We start from the raw sequence: 10,641 nt of genomic DNA on the forward strand, positions 1-10,641 counted from the left end.
TTTGAAGAAATGCTGTGTTTTAACCCTCCTGCAATTTCTTCCCTTTTGAGCTGTCATTGGGAAGCAGCTGTTCGGAACATCTAAAGGCAGAGTAGTTATTCATAATCTCAAGGTAGAATTATTAACAATTTATATAAAAAAATCTTTGTGAAATTTACTCATTTACATTTTTAGAGGATTATTACACATTTCCCCTGATAGTTTTGGGAAAACAATTTAAATATAAAAGACATAATGTGAAATGCAAATAAACCAGATACATTAGTTAGGGTAGGTTAACTGTGGACCGAACAATCCCTAAATCTCAGGGGTTTAACGGATTAATACTTAACACACACTTGAGATGAATGTATGTCCTATTGGTCAGACTGCTGTCTTGGACAGCCCTCTTTCAGGGGGTGATTCAAAGATGCTGCTAGATAATCTGTGTTTGCCCCACCACACACCCATTTGCTGCCTTCCCCACTCTGCTCTGTGCTCCTATAGTCTCCATCACACAAATTCCCTTGTCCTGTGGCTTCCAGTGGGTTCTGTCAATGAGAGGCACCAATGGGACACTGGACAGCAAGGAGAGAGGTCAGGGTCACTGGACAGCAAGGAGAGAGGTCAGGGTCTTTGCTCTTTCAGCCGTGGCTCATTCCTTTCCTGTGGCCCCTCCCCCTCCTCTCCTGTGACTACAGCTCTCACCAAGTGCCACATTTGCTGACCTATCCTTTCAGAACTGAGTGTAAAAACAACTTTTCATTGTTGCTAGTCCCAGGGGGTTCACTATCCTTTGTTAGATCCCTTAACTTTGCTCATGTCTATAGTCCTTTTTTTTTTTTCTAATTTTTATTTAAATTCCACTTAGTTAACATACAGTGTAATATTTGTTTCAGGTGTACAATTTAGTGATTCAGCACTTCTATACAATACTTGGTGCTCATCACAACAAGTGCCCTCCTTAGTACCCATCACCTGTTTAACACCCACCCCCCCACCTCCCCTCTGGTAACCATCAGTTTGTTCTCTATAGTTAAGGGTCTGTTTCTTGGTTTTCTTCTCTCTTTTTTTCCCACCCTATGTTCATTTGTTTTGTACTTTAACTCTCTTCTCTTCTGAGCGTACCAGCGTTTCCTGTTGGTACCCTGACTCATCCAGTGACCCAAGTTCCTTTTGCTTCATGATGCCAGTGTTTGCCAGGGCAAGCTGGAAGTATACTTCATAGGCTCTAATTCATGGATGAGTGTAAATAGACTGTGGGAAGGTCTGATGGTGGCTAGTCTGGGATCTGGGACTTAGGAACTCTTGAAACCATTAAATAAGAATACCTCTCAAAGACAAAGCCTCCAATGAAGAGGAAAGAGTAGGAGGAAGATCCAAACTGATCAGGACGAAGACAGCAGGGGCAAAGAGAGAAAGGGTTCAAATCCATATAATCAAAGTAAATCTTACTTAAACCCGTGTCATTTTGAAACATAAATAGACCCGGACATGAATGAGAACAGAGGTTTTAGATGCTTTAGGATAATGATCATGGTCAGTTATTTTGGCTAACGGGGTGAAGCAATGGCAAAGATAATCTCAAATTACTCATAAGCTATTACTGTCATATGACTGATTGTATCAATAAACATTCCAGGACTGTTTCATGTGTTTGCTACAAAATGATGTGGTATGTGGCTGCCCATTTTGCCAGCAATGCACCATCACTCAGAACAATTTGCCTCATGGAAATGCGTTAGGAGTTTGGGACATACTCTTTTGAATGTCCTCAGTTATGAAGATCTTTACTTTTTCAGAATAGAATTTTTTTTTTAATTTTTTTTTTCCAACGTTTTTATTTATTTTTGGGACAGAGAGAGACAGAGCATGAACGGGGGAGGGGCAGAGAGAGAGGGAGACACAGAATCGGAAACAGGCTCCAGGCTCTGAGCCATCAGCCCAGAGCCCGACGCAGGGCTCGAACTCACGGACCGCGAGATCGTGACCTGGCTGAAGTCGGACGCTTAACCGACTGCGCCACCCAGGCGCCCCTCAGAATAGAATTTTTAAAAATTTTATTTATTGCTAAACATTGAAAGAAAATGTAAGGGGAAAACAAGATCTGTAAAAGGCTGAATAGAATACGGAGAAAGGTAAAGCAAAACAAAACCACAATGTTGATTAGCACGTTAGAAAACTATTTTCAGCATCTACCGAAAATGAACATATATATACCCATGACCCAGCAAATCCATTCCCAGGAATCCACTAACTAAACTGTGTCTGTATGCTTATCAAAAAGATGAATTGGGTAGTTGTGATGAGTCAACCACCCAAATGCCCATCAGCAGGAGAAGAAATAAATAAATCAAGATAAACCCACACAGTGGGATACCGTGCGGCAGTGAGAACGAACAGGCTGCTTTGTGGGGGAAAAGACTGTAGGGCTTTATGGTTGAGAGCTGGGAGACCAATTTAGAAGCGATTACTGTCATCTGGGCAAGAGATCAAGAGACCATCTTGGACCAAGAGCAGAGCTCTCAACAATTTGTGGCTAGCTGGACATTGTCACATCAGATTTCCTGACGTAATTTAGACATTTGGCAGTTGCATCTCGAAGTAAATATTCAAAAGAAAAGGGGGATGTGTCAGAAGGCTACAATTTAAGCACTTAGCACCAACTCCAAAGATAATCCCATTATTTTGAACTGGCTTTTACTGCCTTTTGAAATTCTGATTAATAAGGGGATCATTTAAGCTCATAAAGCCACCTGGGTGGAACATGATTTTCTCAGAGTGGCTGCCAGAGCTCACCAGTAATTGAAAAACATGAATGAAAAGTTTCCTGTTTCCTTTTTCCCATTTTAAAGTTAAAATCTCACTGAGTAAACACTTTTTCTCCTTTCTGTAAGGATTCAGAGTGACAGCCTAACCAGCAAATACCTTTCTCCTTCCTCCTAAAGACACTAAACTTCATTTCTGCCTTTCTCTTTGAAGCTTTTCTCCACGGTGTCCCATTTTTTGGAGCTGGAGTATGTTGATTTATAGGTCAAGCATAAGGGTTTCTCAGGCGAAGTGCAAATTACTACTTCCTTCTCAGGTTGTTTTTATGTTTTTGTTTTTTTCTCTATCAGCTGCAGTTTCATAGTAAATCTTCCCACAGTGTTAATCAGACTGATGGAGTGGCCAGCAGCCTCAGTGAGGGCCTTGATCAGGGAAGACAAAGCACAATGATTTACTTTGGTGCCCTAGTCTCAGAACTGGTTGGGCGTGATAGAGCAAAATGACTAAAAGCAAAGAGTTTAGAATAACATGGTTTGGGACCACTGTTACAATTTATTGCTGTTTAATCCTAGGCACGTTCTTTTACTTCTCTAAGCACAAAGCCTGGCATCTAGTAAACACTCAGTAACTGTTAGTGTCTTTGTCTGTTCAGGCTGCTGTAACAAAATGCCACCGAATGGGTGGCTTATAAGCAAAAACCATTTCTTTCTCATAGTGCTGGAGCCTGGAAAGTCTGGAGATTATGGCACTGGCAGAGTCAATGTTTGGTGAAGGTTTGCTTCCACATGGTGGAAGGGATCTCTCTGGGGCCTCTTCTATGTGGTCACTAATTCCTAACGAGCTAACGTCCCAAAGGCCCCACATCTTAATATCATCACCTTGGGGGTTGGTATTTCAACTTATGAATTTTGAGGGGGGAACAAACATTCAGACTGTAGCAGCTAGTTATACAAGTTATTTCATGAACTACTAGTAATACTATTATTAGCTTGTTGGCTCCAATGTCTCTTTAGTCCCAGCCCCATGCACTGAGTATTTTAAACTCCAGGGGGCGCAGTGGGCCCTGCTCTAGCTCCTGTGATAGTGGCACTTTCAGGCCACAGAGTTTCTGAAATCAGAAACTTGGGGATCATTATCAACATTTTCTTTTCCTTCAGCTGTCTCCTCCATCCCCCTTCTAAGCCCCATGTACGCCACAATTGTCTAACAATTTCTGTCAACTCCAAAATCAACATGGTTCTCAGATCAGTCCTTTCCTCTTTGTTTACCCAATCCATTAGACACTCTTGGCCTAGGTACTTTTTGGTACTCTTACTTTGCCTCTCTCTGCAGCAAGAGTCCTCTAAAATGTGTGTTTAATTTTGTCACTTTTTGGCTAAAATCCTTCACCATTATGTTCTTGTTCTCTGTTTATTTCTCCTACTTGAAACTCCTTCTTCCTTGACCTTTTGGGGCTTCCCTTCCCTCTAGCTAGATTATTTATAATACCCTGAATTCATCTTCTCTGAGAAAAGGTAACTCCTTCTTTCTGAATATTCCTTCCTTCTCTGTCATTCTTTTGCCAAACATCTTTCTCCAATCCATGAAGACTCAGGTATCACGTCACTTCTCTGTGGAAGTTTTCTGAGCAGGCTCTCTCCGCTAAGTTGGCATGGGGGAACTTCTCATGCTTTGTAACACTCCACACCTGCTTTGATCATGGCACGTAGCATCTTGTGTTGTAATGACTTTTGGAAGATACCTTGCACCATGAGCTCAGGGAGCTCTGTACTCATCTCTTTATTCCTTGGTCCTCGTAGAGGGCCTGATTCATGATAGGTGCTTAATGAATGCATTCTGAATATCCTTGGCGGCTGCTATACTGGGAGACTGGCATTTTGCATCAGTGTAATCAAGATACAAATGGAACTATACATATGTTTTTGTTCATTTTTAAAGTCCCTAGGCATTACTGGCATCAAGTTGTATTTTATGTTAGTTCATGGTTGTGGCTGCATGAAACCTTTCTCAAACATGGCCTTGCTCTGTAAGAAATGCCATGCTAAAGGGTACTTAAAACACCATTTTACAGAATCTGAGATGATTTGCCTCTGGAGAAACAGTCTTTAGCCTGTGGACAAAGCCACTACAAGCAATAGTCACCCATCAAGGTCAACAAAGCATGCTTCCAGCTTAGAGCCTTCCATCCACTGGCCTGGGCCACAGCAGCTAAAGCTGGTTTAATATAAACTGCATCAAACCACGAAGATAAAAATGCCTTGCCTACCCACTGAAGTTCAAGGCTCACAACTATATTTCCTGGCCCTACCAAAAGCCTCTCTGCATGAGTATTTGTCTTCCCCAACTCCATACTTATGCTTAATTTTTAGTGTGGGAATTTTCATTTCCCAGCCCATGAAATGTTGCGGTCATTGACAATGCACCAAAGTATAGCCTCCTTTCTGGGTTTATAACAAATTAAGATAAAAGTTAAACAGTAGCAAATGAGAGGTCAAATGCCATCTTTTTTAGGATAAACACTGGGTTGAAGATGACTTTCTTAAGAGTCAAATGGATTTCCTAAGTTTGATCCCAAGAAATAAGGTGACTGGGGGTGTCTGGGTGGCTCAGTCAGTTAAGTGTCTGACTTCAGCTCAGGTCATGATCTCATGGTCCATGAGTTCAAGCCCTGTATTGGGCTCTGTGCTGACAGCTCGGAGCCTGGAGCCTGCTTTGGATTCAGTGTCTCCCTCTTTCTCTGCTCTTCCCCCACTCAAGCTCTGTCTTTCTCTCAAAAAATCAATAAACACTAAAAAAAATAGAAAAAAAAAAAGAATTAAGGTGACTGACCCCTCTAGTCACTGGCAATGCAGGACTGAGCCCCCCCCCCCCCCCCGGCGCCGCCATGAGAAACTTTCTAGGGAAGACTTGGGTCTTAGAAAACAAGGATATATTCCCACACCCTGTGGGCATTTCATTCCCAAAGAAAAAGATAGATAAGGTGTTTGAGCTCAGCTGTGTCACTCCACTTCCCCTCAGGGGTGAGTGAGCTGTGGAGAGATGCCAAGGGTGATAAACTAGTTGAACTTCCTCAATGCAGCAGGAGTCGGGAGTAGGGAAGAAGTGTTCCCATTCAACACCAGCGGAGACAGGGGCTCAAATAACTTTTGTGGTTTAATCAGTAAAAACATATATTAGGTGCTATTATTCCACCTCAGCATTTTTTCCTTTTAGTTCTTGTGTTTGCCTGCTGTACTGGATGATGTATGGATCAATACATAGTAATTTTGCAGAGATGATGGGATAAAGCATTTATAGGTGGCTTACCATGAACTCTAATGGTGCTCACATAAAACGTATGCCATATATCGTGCCTGTATTTTAATGCTACTAATTATGACTCAGACTGAAAATGTTTCTAAACCTTAAAGCTTGAGAAAAAAAAATAATGGCCTTTTTTTAATGATCTTTTTGCATTGTTTTCTACTCAAAGGGAGTAAAATATCCATAAAAACAACTCAATTTATTTTCAAACTGTAACTTCCTTTCAGACTTCCAATTTAAAGGCCAGTAAATGGATACCTAGCATTGACCTTAACACATTAATGTTGCATTTTAAAAGCAGGGTAATATAGGACCAGGTGATGTTTCTCAGATTTAGAAGTCCGATCACTTAATAATATCACTGTCCCTATCACTGGGCAGTATCAAGTGCCTGCTGACCTGGAGGCTGGTGTTTGGGGTGAGTGTAACCAAGATACAGAGGGAACTGGTGAGGCTAGCTGATCCTTTAGAAAGTCTTAGGACCTATGATATAAAACTGTGCCAACTGGTAGGTTTCTCTACCCAGGATGCCCACAGAAAGGGGTGGTGAAAAAGAAGTGATATGCCTCTATTTGCCCATTGATGGTCAGCGGCCATTTTGCTGGTAGAGTGGGCTATAGGATCCGGGTTGGAGTAGGTGACTTCTAATTTTTTTTTTTTTATAGTAGTTAATGACAAGAGTTAGGATTCCGTTGGTCAGCTTGAAAACTCACCAAGGTTTTGCTTGTGGTGGTCCCAGCAGGGAAGTCCATTGGCCAGTGAAGGGAAAGGAAGGTGGAGGGGTGAGCTGTGGAAGAATGAACACGTGGGCATCGCCTTGGGGGCTTACATTCCAGCCAGGGAAACAAGCAGATGTACACAGTCATTTGAAGAGTGCCAGGAGTTTGGTCATTTGAAAGAGACAATTTAAGGGCCTGTAAAATACTTTGGTCACATCACTTGCTATCCCTGAGACTTTTATCCTTTCTATGTCTAAATTCCTTCATCTGTCGTAAGGGTGTCCTAATAGTACCTATCTCATAGAATTGAGAAGATTATATGAGATGATGCTTATCAGGTGCTTGCGATGTCAGCTTTAAAACACTACATGCTAGACTGGTGGCTAGGTGGCCACCTGTCTAATATCCATTCAAATATTGTAAAGCATTGTGCCTGGATCGTGTTTTCTCTGGTTCCTGCAGAAGAAGTTTACTGAGTTCACATTCTCAGTGTAAAATGCAAAGTGAGATTTTTCATACTAATGTAGGTGGAAATTGGTTCCAACTTTCTGGAAAGGAACTCGAGGATATGTATCAAATCGTCTTAAGATTTTTCCTAGTTCTATCTAACTGAATAATTCCACTTACAGAAATTTATCCATAGGAAATAGTTATGGGTATATGAGAGGATTTATCTTCAGCATTGCTCTTAGTTGCTGTATTCTCCCAAAAAACATCCTTAAACTATAACAACAGGAAGTTAGTTAAATAAATTATGATATAGAAATACAGTGAAATATGAAATACAGCTATTTCAAGGGCTATTTAATGGGGAAACGCTTTCATATTGTAGCATTGTATGAAAAAATACAGGGTGTTCAAGATTTTATTGAAAGTTTGTACTAAAAAGTGACAGTCATAATTATCATGATTCCAGTTATGTGGTTCATGATATATTATGTAGTTAAGGAAAATAGGTCACAAAACAGTATTATGGTACAATTCTAATTTTATATAAAAATATATTTCTAGGGGCATCTGGGTGGCTCAGTCAGTTAAACCTCCAATGCTGGCTCAGGTCATGATCTCACAGTCCCTGAGTTTGAGCCCCGTGTTGGGCTCTGTGCTGACAGCTCAGAGCCTGGAGCCTGCTTCAGATTCTGTGTCTCCCTCTCTCTCTCTGCCACTCCCCCACTCGCACTCTGTGTCTCTCTCTCTCTCTCTCTCTCAAAAATAAAAATAAACATAAAAAAATTTTTTTAAATGTATATTTCTAGATGACATTGGAACACTAAAAATCAGATGTGAACAATGATTATTTCTGGAAGCTGAGATCATGTATGATTTTTTTTAACGTTTATTTATTTTTGAGACAGAGAGAGACAGAGCATGAATGGGGGAGGGTCAGAGAGAGGGAGACACAGAATCTGAAACAGGCTTCAGGCTCTGAGCTGTCAGCACAGAGCCCGACGCGGGGCTTGAACTCACGGACCGTGAAATCATGACCTGAGCCGAAGTCGGCCACTCAACCGACTGAGCCACCCAGGCGCCCCAGATCATGTATGATTTTAATCTCATCATTTATGTTTTCCTGTATTTACTGATTTTCTTTTAAAATGTAAAATTAAGAGGGGTGCCTGGGTGGCGCAGTCGGTTAAGCGTCCGACTTCAGCCAGGTCACGATCTCGCGGTCCGTGAGTTCGAGCCCCGCGTCAGGCTCTGGGCTGATGGCTCAGAGCCTGGAGCTTGTTTCCGATTCTGTGTCTCCCTCTCTCTCTCTGCCCCTCCCCCGTTCATGCTCTGTCTCTCTCTGTCCCAAAAAAATAAATAAAAAACGTTGAAAAAAAAATTTTTTTTAAAAATTAAAAAAAAAATGTAAAATTAAGAAAACTTAAAATTTAGTTTTAATTATACAAGTGATAACACACATATATTCTCTGTAATAAAGAATTTAAACAATGTAGAAGTATAGAGTAAAAAGTGGGAAGTCTGTTTTTCATTGTGTTACCTCCAAGTGCCACAAATACCGTTTGATGCTCACTAGTTACATTTTTGGGGAATCTCTTCATAACCCTTTCTGGGGGGTTCAGGAACACCACACTGCATTCTCTACACCCTTCTACAGATTGCAAGCCGGAGTGGCTGCTTTCAGCCATTTTTTTCTGGGCTCTTCTGGATGCAGTGTTCGGATGAACGTGAGGCTCCTCTGAGGCTTTCGCAGTCCCCTGGCTTAGCCAAGGAAATAGGATCTCCCTGGGAATTCCTTATGACCCTCCCTTCCACTCTTCTGACCCCAAGGGCATCTGATATTGTGTCCTTTTCTTCTTTCCTCCTCCTCCTCTTCTCTCAATCAAAAATGTTCTCACTTCCTCCTTAGGTGGGTATTAACTGTTGAATTTTCTGTATGTTTGGATTTTGAAATTTTTAGGCTCAGCTGGCCAAGCCTTGGTTTATAAGGGAATCTTTGGAATAATGATATTCATTCTCAATATATTTTGGCTTTCAAGACTTTGTCCTTTCCTTCTCTTCCCTCACTCCCTTCTTTCCTCTCTTTCTGCTATGGACAAAAACTTTCTCATTTATAAATCCCCTGCCTAACACTGAATCATTTTTTCATTTTGTATTTTTGCTGAAACAATCCTCAGTCGCTTGTTGAATTGGAAGAAATTCACATACAAGGATGGGGGGAAAAAAGAGCACAGAAACATATTTAAAAATTTTTTCCTTTCAAAACATAGAATTAAAAAAGGTTGTATTGTACAGATAGATTTTTTTAGGTCAGATTTACAGGTAGTAAATTCACCCTTTTTAGGTGTGCAATCAATGGTCTTTGTCAAAGTCATACAAAATAGTGTAACCAAGACCACAACCAAGAATATGGAACGTTTTCATCACTCCCAACAGTTTCTTCGTGTCCCTTTGTAGTCAACTTCTTCCCCCAACCCTCAGCCTCTGGCAGCCATTGATGTGATTTGTAGTTTTGCCTTTTCTATAACGTGATATAAATTACAGTAGGTAATGGCTTCTTTCACTTAGCATAATGCTTTTGAGATTCATCAGTGTTGTACATGAGTAGTTCAATCTTTTATTGCAAGGTAGCATTACATTGTATGGATATAGAATAATTTGTTTATCCATTTATCAACTGATCATTTAAGTTGTTTGTAGTTTTTTGACAATTATGGACAAAGCTACTATATAAACATTCACGTATAGTTCTTTCTGTGGACATATATTTTCATTTCCCTTCATTAAATCTCTAGAAGTGGGGTTGCTGGGTAGTATGCATATATGGTTAACTTTAAAAGAAATGTGAGAATGTTTTCCAAAGTGACTATGCCATTTTGCATTATCACCAGCAAAGTTTGAGAGTTCCAATTACTCCACATCTGTAATAATACTTGGTATTTTCAGGTGTTTTTCTTTCTTTTTCTTTTTTTTAAATCTTAGCTTTTCTAGTAGGTATGTAGTAGAATCTCACTGTGGCCTCAGTTTGAGGTTCTCTAATTTTTAATGATGTTTAGCATTATTTTAGGTATTTATCTAACACTGGTATCTCTTCTTTGGTGAAGCACCTATTTAAACATTTTGCCCACTTTAAAAAAATTGTTTTTTTTTTCATTATTGAATTGAAAGCGTTCTTTATATATTTTGAGTACAAGACTTTTATCACATATGTGTTTTGTGAATATTTTCTTCCAGTTTGTGGTTTGTGTTTTCATTTACTTAATAATGTCTTTCAACGAACACTAGTTCTTAATTTTGATGAGGTCCAGTTTATTGATTTTTCCCTTATACAGCTTGTGTTTTTTGTGTAATACCTAAGAAATCTTTGTGTAACCCAAGATTGCAAATAATTTTTTCTATGTTTTCTTATATGGTTTTAGGTTTT

The 10,641-nt window shown here is 40.1% G+C and overlaps 1 pseudogene; it reads left to right on the forward strand.

The window, feature by feature from the left end:
- The window catches only part of LOC124527154 (vomeronasal type-2 receptor 1-like), a 34,269-nt pseudogene extending 31,018 nt beyond the window's left edge, over window positions 1–3,251 (forward strand).
- The last annotated feature ends 7,390 nt before the right edge of the window (window positions 3,252–10,641 follow it).

Source organism: Lynx rufus, unplaced genomic scaffold (genome assembly GCF_022079265.1).
Source record: "Lynx rufus isolate CCGP_SWC_20201006 ecotype Redwood Valley unplaced genomic scaffold, mLynRuf1.p SCAF_5, whole genome shotgun sequence".
Lineage (NCBI taxonomy): Eukaryota > Metazoa > Chordata > Mammalia > Carnivora > Felidae > Lynx > Lynx rufus.